The following is a 22,366-nucleotide window of genomic DNA, read 5'->3' as shown; positions in this document are numbered from 1 at the left end:
TGCAAGATACACATTTCCATTATTTTCCTTGTTTGCACATAGTTAAACAGTGTGCAAATGCGAGCCACAGTGCTAAAAGTCTGAGAGTTAGAACTGAGTGTATGAAATACACCTGCTGCCTAGCTGACTCTGTGGCAGCAGGTGTAAATACATTGACACATTTCTTTTTAAGTCCAGATGATCTTGGGTTAGAATCCAGTTGTATCTACTATTTTTAAATAAACAGTGATAATGCAATGAGATTTCTCTTTATAGTACTTTCAGCATGTGTTACTGTGTGTAGCAGGGTTAAGCGGCAATGCACAGAGGTGTGTGATGCCAAACTGCACAAACATAGAAGACAAAAAGTGAAGGGATCAATTGCTTTTTCTGCTACCTATGTGTGTTTTGTGTGATTATATTTTTTGACCAGATTATAGGTATTAAAATGGGGTAGATAGGAAAGTGGTGAAATGGGGAGCAAGCAGGGGAGAGAACAAAAGGAAAGCAATACAGGAATGTGCAGGAGGGGGGGAGGAAAGAACCATGGCTATCCATTTCGTCAACAGTAAAAACTGACAATATATGTAGAATATTAGCTGAATTTGGACTGTCACCTCTAGAGAGAGGGGTCATGGGTGACAACAATGTAATCATGTTGCATAGCCAACTGAACCAAATCAAGTGTGTCAAGATGACATGTGCGAAATGGAGCGCTATGTATGGGATGATATATTTTTTTGTGTATGTGAAACAGGTGCCCAATTTTTTTTTTTTATTCATTAAGAGAGGAATGCTGGGTAAGGGGCATAGCTATGTCTGGATCAGTTAAGTTGGGTAGGTGAGGAAGCATATGCAACAAACAAGGCAAGAGACAGAGACGGTGAGGGACACAAAAGGTTGGGTAAACCATGATTGGGGTGAGGGAAAGGACAACACAGGCTCATGCCAGTTAAACTTGGAAACAGTGAGAATCGAGTCCTCACCCATTGGCTGTCATCACTGTCCTCTTACTCCACTGATAGCTCGAGAGCTTGATGTCTTCTCCTCCTACAGACCATGAGGGAGAGCAGCCTCTCCATGTGGCATAGGCGTACATCAATGGTGTGATGCACGACCCTACGCACCAACCTTGGCACCTTCTGGTGGGTGATGGGCTTTCCCATATGGTCTAGCGGTTAGGATTCCTGGTTTTCACCCAGGTGGCCCGGGTTCGACTCCCGGTATGGGAATGGGTTACATTTGGGTTGGGAGGGTGGCCTAGTGGTTAAGGTGTTTGCCTTGCAAACACAAGGTGCAGGGTTTGAGTCTCACAAGGAATAATTGGCTAAGCAAACAAGGGAAGTTAGTCTAGTACTAACCTAATTCTAGGTTTGGGAGGGTGGCCTAATGGTTAAGGTGTTTGCCTTACAAACACAAGGTACAGGGTTTGAATCTCACAGGGGATAATTGGCTAGGCTTAAAATGGCTTGCAAGGGCAGTTAGCCTAGTATGAACCTATAATACCTATAATAATACCTATAATAAAATCACCACCTCCACCACAGTCCCAGAGGGTAACATTGCACCAGCTGCCAAGCAGTACTACCTGAGAGTGCAGGTAGTGCAGGGTCAGCAGAGGCAGTGCTGCCAGGTTGGGTCCCAGACGTGGTGGAGCCGGTGAAGCAGGGGCAGGCTTATTCACTTGGGCTGGCCTACCTCACTGTGCTGTGCAGCATTTAGAGATGTGGTACAGATGGATGACATGGAGACAATTTGATGACACATAATAGAAAATAAAAAAAGAGATAAGGGTTGGGGGTGAGAAAAAAAAAAGAGAGAAAATTAGTTCCCTCATATGTGACATAATATGTATTAACACAATTATACAACTATTTTATCTGAAGTATGACATTTAAATACACATCCTAACAAATACACACTATAACTACAGATTACTGGCAGTAATCCTTGAAATGTACATATATTGCACATATGAGTGTTCTAATACAGATTTGTGCCACTTGTATAGAGTTTAATTGAATGTAAATATTATTAAAGAAATGCAGTATTGTATAGTTCTGATTCATGGTATTTGACCCTCAACATCTGACTACAGTCTAATATTTGACTCCTAAAAGTTGGTTTGTGCTACAGAGTAATGCATGCATACTTGCTTTTACAGTTAGGATGTGCTGCTCAATTTGTTACAACTGTATAAAAAAACTAAAACTCTGTTTAAATTTTTAAGGTACAATAAAATTTTTCTTGTGCTGCATACATACCACTTGCTTCCCTCAGTCTCTCCATTCAAGCAACATGAGACTGTCTATTGAACTCATGTTTGGTATTAGCTGGGGAAAGAACAGAAAAGAACAGAAGACCATTATGCATACCAGTCTTGCCTATATTTAGATTTTTAACTATTACAAATACTCTCTTATGATCATGCTTACATGCTGCAGGATGTCCGCATTCTCTAATTCACTCGACCAACTGTTAAGGGAATCCCTTTTATGCCTGTGTAGATCATTCAAATGATATCTACACTGCTCTCCAGTGTGTGGGATTCCAGTAGCACTGGGTACAGCCTGAGCCAAACTATTCCATGCCTCAGACTTGTACTGGGAGCCAAAATAGCCCCCTTGCAGAAGCCTTTGGCTGTGGCACTTTACCAGGACTCCACTACATATCCTGGACTCCTGGACACCCACCTCTGCTGCCTAAACTGGGCACCTTCCCATCTAATGCCGGACATATCTAATATCCAAACTAGAGCAACTCCAACTGATGCTTTCCTGCCATTCCAGTTATCCCATTTCTTGGAAGTGCACAAACCTGAGCAACAATGCCAACCGCGTTTGTTTGATGTTAAGTGAAATACAGCAGTACCAAGCAGGAAGGAAATAAATACTTGAATTTGAAAGGTTAATCTTATACTTCCATTAGTTGGAGGGGAATCTGTTGATGTAGCTTGGAAATATGCATTGAAAATTGGAAGGTAACTGCTAGATGAGTTTAGTTTGCAGACATGCACTGGGGGCATACATGTCATTTCCTGACACATTTATTTTTTTGGCTTTCTACACTGCTTAAATTGATTTTTAAAATGTGGGATTCAAACCTAAGCAGAAGGAACAAACCATTTTCTTCTACAGCACTGAACTTCCATCTTTGCCATAGAAGAAGTGCTGCTCAGACTTAGGATTCTTTCATAAATATAGGTGACAGTTTGAGCTGTTACACATGTGTGTGTGTGACCTCACATGGTCTTGTATATAGATACAGTTGTGTATGTATGTTTTGTAATTGTGAAGGCCATGCAAGTCCAAATAGCAGAATTATACTTACATACATGTAATAGACAGTATACCCTCAGTCATACATCTGAAAACAGAGTAAGGGTGTCTTATCCCTCATACATACAACTCATATCAGCTCCACTCTCTAAAGTGTTATAAGTGAGAATGAATATAATGGGAAGTGGGACAACAGTAAAAATTAATAGAATATCCTGTATTAGAAACCAGAACCATGTGTTTGGCAGTCCTACACTTATACCTGTTGCCACAAAAATGTTGAAATAACACTTGTCTATTTTTCAGTTCATTGCTGTAAACCATGCTGTCACAAAAGTAAAAATATGTTGCACACTCTGTACTAGAACCCAAGACCACCTGTACTGCAACCTTAGACTGTTATCTGCAGCCACAGGATTAGTTACATGGAATTTCTTAATTTCCTACTCGTTGTTAAGTTCTCTGTGTTAACTGTCATGCAACACTGCTTAGCATGTTTGTGCGGTGCCCAACAGGATCAATTGAATGTATCCATGTTCAATTATTGGCTGTCTGAGTTCTGTCTGCAGGTGTTCAGTGGCTGCATGTGTTGGGGAACCTTGATGACCGCTGCACAACCCCGCTAAGCAAAGTTGCACAATGGAAAGCAAAAAATGCACCAATGTATTTTTTTTTACCTTTGCACTTTTGCAAACACCCTGTCTGCAGGTGTTCTGTCTGCCTCCTGGATGGGTCACTAGTCCAGGTTTGTGCACCACTAAGGTTCACGGAAATGAGATAAGCACAGCCAAACCTGACATTCATTTTCTCCTTTTCCCTTGTTTGCACTAAGCTGCACACTGCAATCTATGACATCACAAAATGTTACTACACATGAATTATTTGTACATAGGTCTGGATGTGAACTCTCACTCCAGTGAACCTTCAGAACACAGTAAGGGTGCCTTATCCCTCTTTGATATACAGACACCTTTGCAGCAGGGAACTGAAATCATTCTGCATACAACCAACTGCAACATCATCCACAGTACTATGAAACCAACAGTTATTTGTACATGTATTAATTTTGGATGTAGTGCACTGAGTGATCACGCAACCATTTATGAGTATTGCTTGCAGTAATGCAGTGGTTAGCATTGTCACTTCACAGCAAGAAGTTCTCTGGTTCGATACTCGGCTGGAGTGCCTTCTGTATGGAGTCTGCTTGTCCTCCCTGCATTCATGTGGGTTTCCTCTGAGTGTTCTGGTTTCCTCCCACATTCCAAACACATGTCTGGAGCATTTCTCCCTGGACTTCCTCTGAAAATGGGTTCTGTCCCAGTCAGACCTTCTCAGTAAACAAATGTTAAATAAATAAAAAATAAAATATGCAACTCTTTCTTACCTCTCTGTGTTTGTTGCTCATTCTTGTATTATCTGACCAGTAATCTCAGACATGCAGTCTGTAAGCTATTCTATATCATTGTCCTTAAAATGTGTGAGGATATTAAATGGCAATAATATAATATGCAATTGCCAACAAATAAAGGGGAGTTTGGATGTTAATGAACAGAACCTGTGAATTGTGTGCTGCTTACTTACATTTCCAACCTTGACAAGATTACTTCTAACACTTTGTAAGTCTACTAATAAAATATACCTAACCCAACAGGGTAAAAACAGTTTAAAAACAAACACAAAATTTACGAACTGCACCAAGCCGCTTTAATGAAGAGTTAAAACAGGCTCCAATATACTAAGCGCTTTCACCATCAAACTAATGGCTTCTTCAGAGTAAAAGGAGTATCAAATCACATGGTTTAAATGCAAACTACATTTATCAACTTATCAATCACTATTGTTGCATAATTACCAAACATAACAGCATACATACTGATATATATATATATATAACATATAAAATTACACTTGTTAAAATAGTAATATAACTGTTAATCTCAAAACAATAAATGTATTAATGAATGACTTTTTTAAAAAGACTTTATAACATATAAAATAAAAAATATATGTATATATATTTATATATACCGGTAACATAAATTGAGTACAATAAATTTAAACCCTCCCTGACATCAAACAACCATTGCACTTTGCTTCAATATGGGCATAATAGAAATATGATCATTGAGACTGGGGAAAACTGTAGCATTCAATACAACCTGCCATTTAAATTACAGGGACTCAACTCTAATGTTTTCATCACCACCTCTTTTACTTGTCAATACCCGATCAACTACAAAAAATGTAAACTCCTTAAAGTTGCCACAAACCATAGAATGTGCATATAAAGCATTATAAATGTCCTGCCAGGTTCTCCTGGGCCAAGCCCATGAACTCCCTAAGCCTTGTCCTGAGGTTTAGGACATATGCCATAACAGACTCCTTGTGGGATTCACACTCACCCTCCCACTCATCACACATAAAATCTTGAACTCCCCTCACCCTCTGCCCATACAACAACTCAGATGGTGAAAAACCTGTGAATCCCTGGACTACCTGTCTGTAAGCAAACAGCAGATGGGGCAAAATTTGTCCTACTCTCTCTTTGTCCATAGCATGGTCTTTAGTGTAGAATTTAGCTTCTCCACAAGACCATTAGTCTGTGGATGGTAGGGGGTTGTCTTTAAGTGCATCACCCCACATGAAATTGGCACCTCTGTCAGTCAGTATTTCTTTTGGGAAACCTACCTTGCTGAAAATCTCTAGCAAAGCATTTGTCACCTTCTCTGCCTCGATGGAGGACAGAGCCACCAGCTTAGCATATCTAGTAGCATAATCTACTACCACTAGGATATACTAGGATATACGTGTTCCCTGTGCAACTTGGGGTATTCACAGACCCCACAATATCCGTAGCTACCCTCTGAAATGGCTCCTCAATCATAGGCAAAGGCATCAAAGGAGCTTTGACCTTGTCTCCTGCCTTGCCTACTTTTTGGCACTGCTTACAAGTCCTGCAGTACCCTGTTACATCCCTGGCAATCCCAGGGCAATAAAGGTTCTGCATAATACATCTCTTGGTATGCTTTATCCTCATATGACCTGCAAAAAGAATGTCATGGGCTATGACTAGAAGTGCCAGAAGGTAGGCTCTGGGCACTACCAACTGCTGTTGTACCTCATCTTTTAGCCCTCCCTCAAAGATCCACTCTCTGTACAGTAACCCTTTTTCCATTGAGAATCAAGCGCCTCCCTAGCTACCTCAGTCAGGCCTTGTATAGTCTGAGGCCTGACCCTGTCTCAACTCTATCTTTGTGACTTTTCCCAGCTCCAGTTCCACAGGAAGTCTGGTATCTTCTGACAGTGGTACCACACTGTCAACTTGGGTACTATCACTCACCTCTGCCCTTACAGTCGCCCTATCCAAGGGAACATCAGTACCTACAAGCAACTGGGGTTCATTTTCAGGCTCACTGTACTGGGTAGCTCCATCCCTGAAGTAGCCACATCACCAGTCCTGACTTCAGGAATGTGGTTTGTCTCGGTCTCCCCCAGGCTACCAGACCCACATGCCTGTCTCCAAGCCTGACTGTGTGTCACTGCATGCACACAAGATACTGCATTATCAAAATCATTCCCTATCAAGACATCTGCAGGGATATCCTCAAATACACCTACTTGCTTGCTTACTTTTCCACTCTCCCAGTCAAGGTGAACCTTGGCCAAAGGCATTTAGAATGGGATTCCTCCTAAAGCTCTGACTGGAGTGGACTTTCCAAGCAAGCACTGCTCCTCTTTAACCATTGCAGACTTCACAATGGTTATATCAGAGACTGTCTCTCTTTTGGGAGTGGCCTGATTTCCATCCACTAAGATAGGATACAAACTCTGGTGGTAGTCTGGTGCCACTGTTGCCTCCAAACAACTTACCACTGGCACTCTGTTATTCCCATTTGCTGGCTCTCCCATTTTTTGTTCCACACCTTGCCTCCATGGATATCTATATGCTACATGGCCCCACTGGTTACATTTAAAACATTTAACCCTTGATCCTAGCTGTGTACCTGAACTAGTGGCTTCCCCTGTTACTGGTGGACTCTGTTGGGGTGGTTTAGACTGCTCACCATGCACCATATACAGCACTGGATATCCCTTTCCTGTGCAGTGCCCTGCTTGCTAAGTAGAGATTCCCTTTTTTTCCCCAGATCTGCAGAGTTGCATTCCCTGTCTGCCAACCAGATTTACATGTCAGGCAAAGTGCTGAGGGGTTGTTCCCTTACCAAAAGGTCTGCCAGCCATTGAAATGTGGTGACCTGACACCCACTCACCCATCTATGTAAATAAATGCTTAATTCAGCAATATAATCACATACATTTTCATCTGACTTGTGTCTATGCTCACAAAACTTTTTTTCTGTAAGCTTTAGGTATTAACTTAAAACATTCCAATAAACATTTTTTAACAGTATCATAGTTTAAGCAGTCAGTATCAGACAATTTAGAAACAGCAGTTACAGCTTTACCATGGAGTAAGGGGGTCAGGAACCGTACCCAGAGCCCTTGGTGAACATTATACTGTTACCCTGTCAAATATAACAATAAAACTATTAAAATTGTCACCCTTTGTAAGTTGTGGCAGATATTTACTGATCTTTCTTGCTTCTGGTTCAGTTATTCCCCTCCCCATTACCTCCATGACCCTGGTGAACAGTCAGCATATCCCTCTCTTGTTGATGCTGCTGCTTCTTTTCTTCAGCCTCCAAACACTGGTGTCTCTCTCATGATTTTAGTTCCAAATGTTTGGCCTCCAGTTCCAGTTTCTTTAACTTCAGATGCATTTTTAAGTCCTCTGAGGAAAAGTTGAACTGTCCTGTTGCTGAGAGATGTAAATTCTCAATGCCAGACTGGTTGTCTTCCTGATTGCTGGTCTGTGCTGCAGCTGTGATTAAGGCTGCAATAATTTCCCCTTTAGTCAGGTTGGCATGCACCAGTTTTTTGTCTTGGCACATCTTAGCCAACTGGTTTCTTGTCAGCTTGCCATAACCCTATGCTAACATCTTTGCCTGTTTTCCCTGACTAACAAACTAACAAAAAGTAAATAAATAAAACTATTGTGATATGAAACTCTGAATGTCTACTTTGTGGCTGCTTGAGAGTAAATCTTTTTACTAAGAACTGCTTACAAGCTACAGGAGTTCAGTTAATATCTATAGCACTGCTCACCAATATGTGACGAGTGATGGTCCCACTACTGCCAACCAGTATCTGATGTCCCCACACCAGGCCAGTAATCAAGGAGGCTGAATCTTCACCACTAACACTGGAGAGGGATGTGCACTTGGAATAGAAATTAATACCCTCAGTAGTTCCCGAGGCAGACCTCTCTGCATCAAGCATAATTTCCCTTAAGAGCACACAAGGAACACACTCGGCCCTGAGTCTGGATTTCTCTTTGTTTCTCTCCCTCCAAGTCCCTAATAAGACTCCCCACTGGTATAGCTGTAGGGTTAGGTCCTCAGCCAAGTGTCCAAGCCAAGTCCTCCAGTACCCTCTTTGTAAACCCAGTGCTTAGTGTCCCTGCCCCAAGTAGCTGACACACTCACACTGAGAGATTTGATTTTTCACACACACTCACCTGGGAAATGCTGGGCCAGATTTACCTGCTGTGCCCCCTTCTGCCCAGAGTATAAGGTAATTATCACTGCCACCAGACACTTCACAATCATCTACTCTAAGGACCTTAACAAAGGATGTCCAATTATACTGTGTAATATTAATACTAATACAAATGGTACTAGTTGACCAAGATGTCTAGGCCTTCTGGAGTGGCCCACACAGTGTCACCAGATAAATATAAGCACTCTCAAAGGTTAAATACTTTCTACAAGGAACAGCCACAATAAAAAAATAAATATTTTAATAATAAGTAATAAAAGAACAAGAAAATACTAAATAGATATTCACAGTAAACCACAGAGTTCAAATCACAGGGAATATTGAAAACAAGACTGATGGATAGACTCAGACAAATAAAGAAAAACAATATCTAAACTAAGCTTCATTATATTTTCCAGATTGAATCTAGGAGAAATACTGTTCCCTAATTACTTACTTGATAGAACAAGGCACAATGAAATACTTGAGCAGCCTTTCTAGTCAGGTTCCCCAAAACAGAATACTCCCTTCTCAGAGATTACTCCCTGTAAAATATAATATCCAAGATGGCTTGCAGAATGCCGTCATCTGGTTCCCAGACTCTAGGTTCTCACAGTAACTCCCTTTGAAGCTGAGACAGGAATTTAGCTTAGATGGCTACAATACACATCTTAAATGTTTATGGCAGTGCCTAGGACTTCCCCTCTTTATACTGAGCTAATGAACAAAGGCTTATTCCAGACCCACCATCTTCAGTCCTATTCAGTACTGTGGGTGAATTTTAATGGTTTAACAGCTCATTTACATTTCTCTTATTTTTCTTAAAGTAAACTAGCTGGTTAACCTTTTCTGCCCAGTGTCATATGTTAAAGCATATGCATTTAATTCAGTTACAGTAACACATGTACATTTCTTTTCATTCCAGCAGGGTGCACTGTTGATATATTTTAACACAAGCAAACCTCACAAATATATTTTTAGCACAAGCATCTGTACAAATCAGTTTGACATACAAATGGCATAGAATTATTTACAAAATTCCAGCTGGCTGTGTTGGCATAAGTTATACATTCACTGCCCTACTTCTCCTGCCATGGCTGGCAGTACCTCCTATTGTCACAGATAGCATCAAACTTTTTTTCCATCATTATTGTTAATGATCTTGTGAGGGTTGTGAAGTCTGAATCTGAAATGCGTATCATTACTTTCTAACTTCTCTCTTTAATGATTTTCCAGTACAAATGTATGGTGCTAAACTGAGGGCATGTAGTGACGATCACTGCTTTTGAGAGGTATGATTGTGTAAATCTTTGATGTCTGAGGCCTATTACTTAATAATGGACACATATAAGTCAAATATGTCTCTGCTGTCACTTGTTAAGGTCATTTTTGCACGAATCACTCACCTTTGTACTTGCTTACACTACCACGTAACAAAATTTTAAGGATATGGCAGTCATTCATATTATTACACAATACACTTCAGGTTTAACAATTACCTTGTAAATCCAGCAGTTGCAGCAGCATTAGTTTAGGGCTGACTGTATCTGATGCAAGCAGTAAACAGTCATTACATGGGTAGGTGAAGGTCGGGAGTGTTGCCTGGCAAAAATGTTACTATATGTATGTGCATAGGAGGAAGGTTTTAGGCCCTTAAGTGGTGAGTGAGTGTTCTTTGTGTTGTCTCTTAGCCAATGAGAGATCATATTGAGCACACTTATTTCTCCTAGAGCCACAGCAGCCACTGGATCCCGCTGTAAGTCTTCACCTGTGTGTGTGGCTGTGGTAACATTGCCATTCCAAGTGGGATGTATGCCTCTACCCTTGTTGATCCTGCTGAAGCTGTTTTCTCAGGATGATTTTGTGTAGTATGATACATGTTATGAATATTTCGGTACATGTATGTGGATTGGACTGCAGGGCTCCCCAGTTGTATCTAGGCACCAGAACCATGACTTCAGCAGTCCAATCATATGGTCTAAGATATTTCTGGTTTGAGCGTGTGCCTCATTATGGTGTTCTTCAGCAGGTCTGTGTGCATTTCTGATGGGTATCATCAGCCTCGTTTCTAGTACAAAACCTGTATTCCCTAGTAAACGAACTTGTGAGATATCCCCCTAGTGAACATCTCATACAGTTGGGAGGTGTGCCAGATATGTGAGTCATGGTAATTGCCTGGGTTGCCAGTACACATGTTCAAGATGATTCCCTTGGCATTACATACAACTTGGCAGCTAATAGAGTGGAAGCCCATTCTGCTTTTGTAGAGTCTTTCCTGTTTCCCAGGTGTGCCTTATGTTCTACATGTGTAATCTTTGGCACCCAGTACTTCAATGTAGTGTGCTACAGGTTAGAACTCTTGCATATTTCTGGCCCTTTACTCAGGAGTATGGAGAAAATATATGTGTTTACTAGCATGTTGGAGCACAGCATTCAGGAATTGATGGAGGATCATGGATGCTGGTTTCTGAAAGGTACCTGTAGCTAAAATTCTAAGTGCTACACATACCTTTGTCTCCACTGGGATGGGTTCCTCTCAGTTTGGCTTGGCTCTGAGTTGAGGACGGCAGAGGATGCAAAGTTCCTGTAGTGTGTCTCTATCTACCCTGTAGCACTCTACAATTTTCACATCATGTAGACTGTGATAAGTTAACTGGGGTCTTGGCCTTGGTGTATTAGCAGCAGCATACACATGAATTAAAGCAACAGCAGCTCTTAACATTGTTTCTGTGCAGACTCCTTTCCGTGGCTGAATTCTAATAGGTTTTGGAATTTGCAGGGAAAACCAGCACTGAGTCTATATGGTTACTGTATAGCTTGATGAATGGCTCCTCCATCTTGGATTTATTGATTAGCATACATTTCAGCTGATTATGCTGTAATTTTCATGCCACAGTCTTTAGCGTGTTTGCGCAGCTCTGTGCAACTGTAGAAACCATGTAGAGCCACTTTCTGAATCCAAAATAACCACGCATGCTTTATTGAATCTGGCTGTGTGTTTAGATTAAACTGCCACTTGTTCATATTCATTTTTGCCAGGATCCATACTTCAGTCAAAATACTTGCTTGCAAATGTGTATGCAGTTGTGTGCTAAAGTTATTAATGCAGTCTTTCTCCAGATCATTAGTGCTTGAATAAGAGAATTTCAAGTCCTGTGTTATAAGAATGTCAGGAGTCTATATCACATTGTCTAATCTCACATCAGTGAATGGGTGCTCGTCAAACAACTATTAATCGAAGCCACTAATCATCAAACAACATTTAAGTGAAATATTTCCTAGGGCAAACTGATGGTAGTCCACCCTAGTGACTGTGAACAAAATTATAAAACATAACACCAATGCAGGTGGGGGGCTCTACTCCCACACCCCCCAGTGTTGGGGAGCTGCACCCCCCCATACCCCCTAACTAAATATACCAACTCCAAGATCATACTACAGTGGGGAAAAGGGCAAATTCCAGGTGATGGCCAACCGTCGGTTTGCCGTAGGAAACATGTCGTTTAAAAATTAGTTTGATGATTAGTGAGTTCTATGAATACTTGTTTGATAAAAGCTGTTCATTGATGTGAGATTCAATGATGTATCATGTGATATAGACCCAAATGTCAGATATTCTGAGTTTTCCACTATAGGGAGTACGTAAATTAGTAGACTGTTGACAAAACCCTAGAATTTTTAGTTTTTCCTACATGTATGGCCATCTCATGGTTGATTATGTAATGTAGCAGGACTTTTACTTGTAATATCCCCTGCCTGGTTAGGTTCCGATTTTTAATCTCTCTTCCAAAAAAGATTGCATTTTGTCATATGCCATTTCACTACAGATTATTATCTCAGCAACTTTTGATGGCATAGCTAATTGCATTTCCACTATTTTGTCATACAATTCTGCTGAGTCATTTTTATCATTAGTGTGCTATTATACTTATATTTGTATTTTTTGTTGAATTACTAGAAGGACCGTGTACATTCTTTACAAGTTTTGTATTTTTTATGGTGGGTGAAAATCTTATATGCTCCTTTTTCTTTCATTGACATGATCTGAGAGTTAGTATAATAAATAAGGGGATGTGGCGATGAAGTCCTTAAGTGGTGGTGCAGAGTGGTGTACTCCCAGTAAAAAAAAAAAAAAAAATTGCAATCTGTTATTTATTTAAGTCAAAGCATCAATGATCCACGGTTTTGCACAAAATGCCACAATAACCACCAAGGCTGTACAGATAGCACTGATTCCACACAAAATATCTCCACAAAGGCCAACATAATGCAAGGGTACATAATATACCTATCATCCTTTTAGAGGAAAAAATTCTGGATAAAGCCATAAATAAAAGTGGGGCAAAGGCTCAAAAATAGGGGTAATTTTTAAATATTGCTTTTACATATTTAGAATGCTGATAAAATAACAGGTTTTGCATTAGCAGTTTTGTAATGCATGTATTTCATACAACCAGTCCTGTCACAGTTTAGCAGGGAATTCCTATTGTTCTTCTCCTTGCCTGCTCCCCATGTCACCACTGCTCTATATACCCCATTTATATCCTCTAATGTATTATTATCCAATGGCGCACATCATGCACCAATGCACAGCAACACTGAAACAAAAGCAGTTAAACATAATAGATACAGCGGTATTCAGACCCAGTACCATCTGGCCCCAAAAAGGAACTTATCACTGCATTAAGTGCATTAATACCTGGTGCCAGCGAGTCAGTTAAGTAGCAGGTGTATGCAACAGCAGTTAAGTCTCCCAGTTGTTAATCAAAGTCAGAGTAAACTTTATTGTCATTTAGATCTGCGCATAGTGCAGCTAAATGAAATTGCATTGTTTCATTCCCAGTGCAAGGAACATACATGCATGCAGTTACTGTTTAGTAATACTAGGGCAGACACTTACAGACATTACATGTATAAAAATGTGCATTTAGGGTACTGTACAAGTAGATATTGCACAAACTTGAGTTTTCACATTAACAGGTACCTGTGAAGCAAAAATATTACATAGCGTATTGCACATTCAAGTTTCAGGACAGATGAAGATTTGGATATTGCACTAAAGTATGCTATTAATAGTAGTGATCTTAGAATAAATGGACATGAGAGTATGCAATTTATTAGATTAGGCAGGAGAGTATTCAGTTAATTGGTTGAAAGAGCAGAATGGCTTCTGGCATGCCTGTTGTTAGAGTTCAGCAATCTGGTGGATAAGGGGATAAAGGTTCTGTTGACCCTGGAAGTCATACAGTGCATGCTGTGGTAACCTCTTTCTGAGGAAAGGCGGGAGAACATACCACAAGCAGGGAAAGTATGGTCATTTATTATTTTTCTAGCTTTTCCAGTACATTGAGATTCATGTAAGTCATCCAAGTATGCCAGAGGAGAGCCAATGATTCTTTCTACTGCTGTCACTATTCTCCAGAGAGCCTTGCGATCTGAGGCATTACAGTTTTCATACCATAAAATGATGTGGTTTTCCAGTACACTCTTGAAGGCTCCTCTATAAAAGGCTTGAAGGATGGACTGTGATAGGTTTGCTTTTCTCATTTTCTGTAGGAATTGCAAATGTTGCTGCACTTTTTTTGGCAGTGTGGTTGGTGTGCACTGACCAAGACAGGTCCTCTGATATGTGTGTACTGAGGAACTTAATGCTTTTAACTCTTTCTACTGTTACTCCCTTGATTTCCAGAGGTTGATGTTCTCTGTGAGATCTCCTAAAGTCCACAGTCAGTTCCTTGGTCTTGCTGATGTTCTATGCCAGATTGTTGCTGTCACACTAGCCTAGCAGATGTTCTACATCACTCCAATATGATTTTTCCATGCTGTTTCTGTCAAGACCTATGACTGTGGTGTCATCTACGAAATTGATAATTCTGTTGGAGTCATATCTGGCTACACAGTCATGTTTAAGCAAGGTGAATTATAGAGGACTCAAGACACAGCCCTGTGGTACACCCATGTTCAGAGTTATGCTTTTAGACCTATTATTCCTCACACATACCTTTTGGGGTCTGTCTGTGAGAAAGTCTAGTTTTCAGTCTCTAAAACACACCTGCTACTCAACTGAGTCTGTGGTACCAGCTATTAATGCATTGAGCCATTCCTTTTTGGGGCCAGATGGTACTGCATTGTAATACAGGTGTATATAAGACTTTCAAATGTTTTCATGTTTGTTCAGCTTAACATCACGCAAACATGGTGCTTAAAGCTACACAATGCCGAGCACCGTGTTTGTGCAGTTGTGAGCATCACGCAACACTTTAAAACAATGTGTGCACTCTCAGTAAAAGCAATAGCTGCAGTTTGTGAGTGAATATCAGTCTACATTGATCTTGATCCATGGTAGGCATGGCAGGCGTGCGTGGAGAGGGAGTGAAATTTCGTGCTCAAAGATGGGGTGTTCGGGAGTCCAGTGCCAGCCCAGGCAAGACTATCCCATGCCTCTGACTTGTACTCTGAGCAAGAATCATCCCTGTGCAATAGCCTGGGCCCATGTCTCTTCACTAGGAGTCCAACAAACAGTTTGGACTCCTGGACACCCCATCTTTGAGCACAAAATTTCATTCCCTCTCCATGAATGCCTGCCATGCATACCACAGATCAAGACCAATGCAGAATGATGGTTTCCCACCAATTGCAGTTATTGCTTTTACTGGGAGTATGCAGACTGTTTGAAAATGTTGAGTGATGTTTTCCTTTGCACAAACATGGTGCTCAACAATGCATAATGGTAAGCACAGCACAACATTGGAGTGATGTTCTTGCTAACTACCACATCAATAGCAACATGTTAAGTATGCATTCAGTGGTGAGAGACCTGGGCACACAGGTTGACAGCAACCTTACCTTTGACCACTGTGTCTCCACAGTAGTAAGAAGGGCATTCTATATTGCTCATCTCATAAGTAAGGGCATTGCCTCCAAAAAAAAAAAAAAAAGAAGAAGTTATAACCTACCTGTACTCTTCCCTCATCAGGCCAATAATTGAGTACAGTGCCCCTTTTGGTATGTATATTCCAAGCACCTGCAGCAATTGGAGAGAGCACAAAGGTTCCTCATAAGGAAAATTCAAGGTCTTCAGTATCTGTCCTATGTGGATCGTCTGAAATCACTGCCACTTTATTCTCTTTCATACAGACTACTCAGAGGTGATCTCTGCCTTGCATACAAAGCAATCTCTGACCCTGCTTTATTGGAAATGCTGCATATCCGTAAGTCAAATGGTACACTGGTTACTCGCTCTAATGACCTTAACATGGTATGTGATACAGATTTGTCTCCCAGAGGTTACCACACCTTTGGAACAGACTCCCACTTCATGTCAAACAGAACACCTGGCTCTCTTCAACTGCAGTCTGGATGACTGGATGGTTAACCATAAATTCACACTGGGAGTTCCACCTGTGTCCCTCTTGGACAGGGGCAGTAGCTGCTGATTGTGGAAATAAGGGTAGAACTTGGCTAGGCTTTTAAGGGCCCTAGGGCCATTAGCCTAGTAACTTTGTATGATCATATGATTCTGTGATTGACAATTAATGCAATTTAGGGTTATTAGATGTACAGGCCTTTATGCTTGTGTTTTAGGCAAAAGTGAAGGCCATGCCAGTCCACATAGTAGGAATACATGGACAGGAATATAGTACACAGTATATTTTCTATTTTTGGCTGCCTGCTTCCTGGGTGGTACAGCTTCTCTGGTTCCAATGTTTGCACTATATGGTTTATCAAGCAAACAGTGGCAAAAAAAGAAATATAGTCCTAAGATCTAAATATCATGGCTTGACCTGTGATGCGCACCATACATGTGAACTGGAAAATCCTGTAAGAGACATATTAGAAAGTAATCATAAACATTGCAGTTTCTTACTTCACAAACTTCACAAGGTCATATGTCGACCTCTGAAATAGATTGATAAACATGGCCATGTCATCAGTACACTTCTAAGTAATGCATTCAGATAACAGTGTGAAGGAGTGTGCTTCACATTATTGTTAAATGCATTCCAGCATATGCAGTATGTAGGTGACAAACTGGAACCATACATTCTGAGATTCAGTACTCTTCTGTACAGATATCCTGAATAAAATCCTTTCAGTTATTGCTCCAAACATATAGAACTCTCCTAAATATCAGTCGTCCTAGCTACAGGGTTGCCTTTTTATATGGTGTAGATTATTATTGGAGTGCAGCTGTGAGTGATAACTGTTTGGGAGGAGGAAATCACAACAGCACTTCAGGCTGCCTTACTTCCATTGGCATGTCAGCTTAGATCTAGAAAGTGACTCTGGAGAGACCACAGGCCTTTCTTATCAACATAACACAGGCTACAAACCATGCCTTGATGTATGTGGATAGATTAAAAGCAGTGTCACTGTAATCTGTCTAGTATAGGATGAAGTCATTTCTGCCTGGCCTCCGGACCACTGTTTGACTATACCCCAGTGGGATTACTGCATATTCAAAACTATCATGTAGCTGATGACATCAGCAGAGTTTGTTGAGGCCAGAATAAGTGTCCCCACATGCTGGTATAAAATGCCCTCAGTAATGTCAAGCAACAGCTCACACACACACACACACACACACACACACACACACACACACACACACACACACACACACACACACACACACACACACACTTGACTGCAGAGAGAATGTAACCCCTACTTAAGTACACAGATAACAGAACACAGTACTTTACACAAGTACCACAGCTCAACTCCAACTTGCAGTGTGTCAGACAACACTTTATAGCTGATGACATCAGCAGTGTCTGGTGAGAAGAATATGGGAATAATAGTGTCCCACATGCTGGTGTAAAAAAGCTCTCTGTAATGTCAAGCATGAGGACAAACAAACACACACACACACACACACACACACACACACACACACACACACACACACACACACACACACACACACACTTGACAGCAGTGAGACTAGAACTCCTACCAATTAAAGTACACAGACTACAGAACATAGTACTTCATGCAAGCGCCACAACTGTACTCTGACTTGAAGTGTGTCAGACAACACTTTATAGCTAATGACATCAGCAGTGTCTGTTAAAGACAGGATAAGTGTCCCACATGTTGGTGTAAAATGCTGTCAGCAATGTCAAGCAACAGCTCACAGACACACACACCCAGTTGACTGCAGTGAAAATAGAACTCCTTCCTATCTGTAAGTGCACAGACTGTAGAACACAATACTTAATGCGAATGCCGTGGCATGAGTCTGATCTACACAGGAGTGTAGGTGAACTTATACTAGATGACATCAGCAGGCCATGTGGGAGACAACAGGAAGGGAGGGCTGCATGAAATGGATGTGTAGGCTTGTGCAAGTATCAGAATACTGGCAAAACATACCATTGGAGAAGTAACTGTAGGATACCATATCTACTGTGCTGACTAACGACACAGAGTCAACTGCAATGCAATGCAATGTCTTTCGGCTTTTCCTGGTTAACGGTCAGCACAGCGGATCACCAGTCTGCAGATAGATTGGCAGTGGTGTTTTTATGGTGTCAAGTTGCCAGCCTGGCTCCCAACCTTCATAGAAGATGCACACACACAGACACACACAGACACACACAGACACACACAGACACACACACACACGCACACACACGCACACACACGCACACACACACACACACACACACACACACACACACACACACACACACACACACACACACACCTATCTGCATGTCTTTCTAGAGCTCACTTGATTGCAGGGAGGACAAGCAGACCCCACATAGAAGGCACTCCAGCTGAGAATAAAACTGAAGAACCTTTTGCTGTGAGGCGACAACAATAACCACTGCACCACCACAGTCATACTACACGCACGACTGCAGTGAGAACAAACCCCTACCTATGTAAATGCACGGCCTGCAGAACACAGTACTTAACACAAGCACCATGGCACAAGTCTGAATTTTATATGGCTGTAGGGCAACTTATAATGGATGACATCAGCACTGCATGTTGTAGAGAAGAAGTTGGGAGGCCTGCTTTAAGTGGATCTGTAGGCATGTGCAAGTATCAAAATGCTGTCATTTCATGGGATTAGAATGATAACTACAGAATATATACTTCTGCTTTTCTGGCTAGACACACACACACACACACACACGCACAGTTGACTGCAGTGTCTGTGTTGCGCTCCATTGCTGTACACTGCAATGTCACAGCAGTAAAACAAAGATTGCACACTCTGTATTAGAACCCAGTAGCATCTGTACTCCAGACAGGGTTTTCATGATGGTCAAGAGCATTAATTGAATGTATCTGGTTTCTATTTTTGGCTGTCTGCTTCCTACCTGGTCCGTTTTTTCCTGTTTCTGCAATGCCACACTTCATGCAAACCAGATAAGCATAGCCTAACCTGAAATGTATTTGTTGTCCGGTTCCACTATTTGTGCTACATGGCACATCACACAAAAATTGGAATTAAAAACAAGAAAAATAAGACAGAAAAGGGAGACATCAGTGAAATCAAGACAGTAGAAGTCATAGTACACATTAGATGTTTCTACATAATTCAGGATTTGAACTCTCACACCAAGTCAGCTTCCTCTTTGCCACACAGTCTGCTTTGCTACAAAGAACTGAAGTCATTCTTCACACAACCAGCTGCAACAGAATGTTCACTAAAAACCCATCAGCTGTTATTTGTACATTTAATTATCTTTATTATATTTGGATGTAGTGCACTAATGATCACACAACCTGTTATGAATATGCTTGCAAATATGCAGCTCGGTCTTATATTTTTGTATTTCTTGGTAATTCTTCACATATCTAACCAGTAATGAGAGACATACAGTGTGCACGTCATTCCATATCATTGGCGTTAAAATATGTGAGGATATTAACTGGGAGTAATACGATATGTCAGCAACTGAAGGCCAGGTTGGATGGCACAAACAACCATACACTGTTCTTTTGGGGGGAGCATAGATTAGCTACTGTTATGGCACAAACAAGGGCACACTGCTCTTTTGGGGGGCAAAGCTCAGTTACTGTTATGGCACAAGCAGGCATAGCCTGTTCCTTTAGGGGGAGCAAAGGCATGTTACTGCTATGACACAAACAAGGACACAATGGTCTTGTTACTCTCCTTGTTCTGCATCCCGCCTGTTTAATCTTGGGAAGGGTTGTGAATTCAGAAACTGCAATGTGTATCATTGCTTTCTAACTTCTCTCTTTAACGATTTACCAGTACAAAAATATGGTGCTAAACTGAGGGCATGACGTGATCTTCAGTACTTTTGAGAGGTATGACTGTGTGAATCTTTGATGCCTGAGGCCTATAACTTACACATATAAGTAAAATAAGTCGCTGCTGTCACATGTTAAGATACTTTCTGTACAAATCCACCACTGTTTATTTGATTACTGTACCAAGTTAAGAAATACAAGGATATGCCATAATATCATTAAAGAATACACTTTAGGTTCAGGACTTACCTTGCAAATGCAGCAGTTGACGCAGTTTTAATTCAGGGCTTACTCTGTCTGATGCAAACAGTACACAGCCAATACACGAGGAAATAAAGTTTGTGTGAGTTGCCTGGCATCAATTTTACTATATGTATGTGAGTAGGAGAGAAAGGTATTAGGCACTTAGGTGAACAATGAATGTGCTATGCATTGTGTCCTAGCCAAAGCAAGGGCATACTGAGCATGCCTACATCTGCTTCCAGCCACAGCAGCTGGTGGTTCCCCTTCTGAGTCCTTCTCTGAGTGTGGCTATGGTGACCTAAGCATTGGTGGTGGGATGTGTGTCCCTTCCCCTTGCTGATCCTGCTGCAGCTGTTTCCACAGGATCAGATTGTGTAGCATAGCACATACTTTGAAGATATGTATACATGTGCATGGATTATACTGCAGGGCTCCACCAGATGTAGTTCGGCATCAGAACCGTGACTTTAGCAGCCCAAACACTCTATGATGTTTTTGATTTGAGCATGTGCCTCATTATGGTGTTCTTCCATGGCTGTGTGTGCACTTCTGATGGGTATCATCAGCCATGGTTCCAATGCATAGCCAGCATCCTCCATTAAATGACCCTGTTGGATGCCCCCCCCCCAGCAAATATCTGGTACAGCTGTGATGTATGCCAGATATGGGAGTCATAATAACTGCCAGGGTTGCCAGCATACATGTTCAAAAGAATTCCCTGGGCATTACACACAACTTGGCAATTGATAGAGTGGTATCCCTTGCAGTTAAAGTAGATTCTACCCTGCTCACAAGGTGGTGCCTTAATGTGTATATGAGAGCAATCTATGGCACCCACTACTTCAGCGTAGTGTGCTACATGGTACAACTGTTGCATAGGCCTTCTCCTCAGAACTATGGGGAAAACATATTTGCTCACTGGCATGTCTCATACATGAGCATAGCACCCAGGAATTGGTGGAGGATCCTGGTTGCTTATGCCTGTGACACACCCATCATGTCCCCAGTTGGTCTGTGAAAGGTACCTGTAACTAAGATTCTAAGGGGTATGCATACCTTAGTTTCTACTGTGATGGGTTCCCCTCAGTTGGCTCTGGCTCTGTGTTGAGGGTGGCAGAGTTCACAGAGTTCTTGTAGTGTGTCCCTGTCCACCCTGTATTTCTCTACATTGGCTTCAGACTGTAGCACATACATATGGATCAAAGCAGCAACAGCCCCTAGCATTGTGTCCCTGTAGATTTTCCATGTCTGTACTCCAATAGTATTGAAGTAAGTAGGAAAAGTGTGGAGTTTACATGGATGCTTTATAGCTTGTTGAATAGCTCCATGGTGTTGGATTGGTTTATTAACATGCAATTCACCCACTTATACTGTCCTTAGCATCTATTAAACACACCTGCTGTTTGCTCATTAGTGCACTATGCACACCTTTGTAGATTTTTGCACACCTCTACATAAATAAGGTAAGCACAGGTCAAATTGGTATTACCTCCTTTCCCATGATATCACACAAACATGGAGCACAACAAGTGAAGGAAAGATTGCACACCCTGTACTAGGACCCATTACCATCTATACTCCAGCCCTACACATACACATGCTAACACAGGAATAGTTACATGACAAGCACCAGGAAATCTGCCATTCATTCCTCCATTTGCCGTGATTGCGCTAAGTGCTGTATCGAGCAGACAATGACTAAAGTAATAAAAAAAAGTACTTAAAGCAGACAGAGTTGACACATTTTGCCAAGAAATGAAGAGGAGGTTGCATCTTAATGAAGCAGAACTTGTGAATTGTGCACTGCTTATTTGATTTTCACCCTTCACAGACCTACTTGTACACCTCTGTAAGTCTAACCTGACACTCCCCCAATATATCATCATTCACTATTCCCATCCATTGAAACAAACACTGAGGGAGTGCCAGCATGATGTGAACATCCCTCCACAGTTCCAGTTGATTGGGATTCACAATTCTAATGAGTTCAGACCTCATTTGCATCTTCACCATGCTAACAGCTCTGAATCTAC

At 41.3% G+C, this 22,366-nt stretch overlaps 1 protein-coding gene and 1 non-coding gene across 2 annotated transcripts in view; both read left to right on the top strand.

Moving 5' to 3' along the window:
- HHIPL2 (HHIP like 2) overlaps window positions 1-22,366 on the top strand; it is a 772,856-nt gene that overhangs the window by 681,511 nt on the left and 68,979 nt on the right. The gene's annotated exons all lie outside the window — the stretch shown is intronic.
- On the top strand, window positions 1,140-1,211 carry TRNAE-UUC. Its single transcript has one exon. It is a non-coding gene; the product is annotated as a tRNA-Glu (tRNA).

This window comes from Protopterus annectens, chromosome 1.part2, assembly GCF_019279795.1.
Source record: "Protopterus annectens isolate FY-2018-M chromosome 1.part2, PAN1.0, whole genome shotgun sequence".
Lineage (NCBI taxonomy): Eukaryota > Metazoa > Chordata > Ceratodontiformes > Protopteridae > Protopterus > Protopterus annectens.
This window is presented reverse-complemented; position numbering and strand designations above follow the sequence as displayed.